Source organism: Pseudomyrmex gracilis, unplaced genomic scaffold, assembly GCF_002006095.1.
Source record: "Pseudomyrmex gracilis isolate BER0280 unplaced genomic scaffold, ASM200609v1 scaffold_3952, whole genome shotgun sequence".
Classification (NCBI taxonomy): domain Eukaryota; kingdom Metazoa; phylum Arthropoda; class Insecta; order Hymenoptera; family Formicidae; genus Pseudomyrmex; species Pseudomyrmex gracilis.
In genome coordinates, this window is record NW_018024536.1 from 4,137 (window position 1) to 6,066 (window position 1,930).

Here is a 1,930-nt window from a genome sequence, read left to right on the forward strand (position 1 = left end):
CCGAATACGACGGTCGAAACGTCAATCAAGAATAATGTTAATAGAATAATAAATTACTAAATAATCAACACTACATCAACCGTGTTTATATGCTCTTATTGGTTGATATTCTCAAAGTATTTATAAAATTCGGAGCATCACATACTTTATTCAGATTTATTACTGACAACCTTACTGGAACTTTTATACCTTTCTTTCTGTTTGCTGATTGTTTCTTTCATGATACATCTTGTTCCTCAAACAGTACTCTTTTTTTATAACTTTCTTCGCATATATGACATGTGTAGTAAACACGAATTCCATATTTATCTTCCAGTATTTGTGACTCGAAAACATTACCACACATCTTAAAAAGAATAATACATATTATATTCACTTTAAGAAATCAGTGCAGTATATTTTATTAATACATTCGGAAAACGTACTTGGCACTTAAAAGGGTACTTAAAATGACGTTTGATATGGATTTGTAGATTTGTCTTGGTTTTGAAAGTTTGATCGCATATGGCACAGTTGAACGGACGCAACGACGAATGAACTGCTTCATGTTCAGTTGAACTCTGTTTTGTACTTAAACATTTATCACATACCTTAAAAAGAATAATACACATTGTCATTTTGAGAACTCAATACGGAAAATATTTGATGAATACAATCGAAAAACATACTTGGTTTTTAGAAGGTTTCTCAGAATCAGAATAATGACATTTAGAATGGTATAGTAGAGTTTCCTTAGTTTTAAACATTTTATCGCATATATCACATTCATACGGGCGCAACGACGAATGAACTTTTTTATAAGCAGTTAATTTTTTTTTTGTCGAAAAACGGTTACCACGTTTCTAAAAAAGTATAGTATACATTATTATCACTGTGATAAATTAATGCGCAATATATTTGAAGAATGCAATTAAACAACGTACCTGACATCTATAAGGTTTTTTACCAGAAGAATGATTGTTACCTTGTTGCTCCATATTTCACTTACGTTGAAAAGTTGTTTTGCACGTGTCACAATCGTATGAACGCAATGATGAAAATGTACAGTTTTATAAATATTCAAATCGCATTATTATACAATAGGTACATAATTAAATTTAGTGAAAGTTAAACAGACTGAAAGAAAAAAAAAGAAGATTGAGGATAGACAAAAAGAAAGTGAGAACGTAACTGACTGCTTGATTCTGACTGACTGACTGACTGACTGCCCGCCTCGGTTCGAGAGAGCGCTTTTAGGGCCTGAGTTCGGCCAAGGAAGGTTCTGGAGTTTTCCTTATTTGGTAATATTCTAGAGCATTTTCGAATGTTCGAGAATAATCTAGAATGTTTCAGATTCGGCTGTGTGCTAGGACATACATTTCCTGTGTCGAAAAATTGCCTTCTATTGTAAGGTATTTCGAAGGGTCAATGGTGCGTCACAGTTGTATAGCTAACCGTCAGTTTTTATGATACTTAAAATAACCATGGAAATTCTAGAATCTACGCGTAGCAACTAGACTAAGCTAGACAATGGTCACAACTGAAAAAGCAAATGGTTTCTCTGCAAATAGATCTCGGGCATTTGGATGGTCTAGTAAGCGAATACGATCGGACACTTAAAGAACAATAGAAAGAATCTGAAACTTAACAGGTTTATCGGTTTACGATAGGAAAGTCGGGAGACTCGCGTTAAACAATTTTAAGTTGCAGTTAAAACAAATTACATAAAAAACAGATGCGTACTTGAAATCGAAAGTGATCTTGATAAACACGCGGTTACCGTTACGCACTCCTTACTTAAGTGGCGAGCGCAGTCATTTCGCACACCACATCTCGATACATCGGTTCGTGGGGGGTTGAGACGAGCTCACGCGAACTATACAACGCGAATTTATACTTGCAATTATGTCCGCTCGTTTGTTTCGTACCGCTCTATCACAGCTCTTGATTG

General features: G+C 34.7%; 1 long non-coding RNA gene across 1 annotated transcript; it reads right to left on the bottom strand.

Annotated features, from left to right (window-relative positions):
* Nucleotides 1-201: 201 nt before the first annotated feature.
* LOC109863275 lies at nt 202-801 on the bottom strand. The gene is made up of 3 exons (XR_002251311.1): nt 669-801; nt 426-590; nt 202-346 (listed from the first exon to the last, which is right to left on the bottom strand). It is a non-coding gene; the product is annotated as an uncharacterized LOC109863275 (long non-coding RNA).
* Between the last annotated feature and the right edge of the window lie 1,129 nt (nt 802-1,930).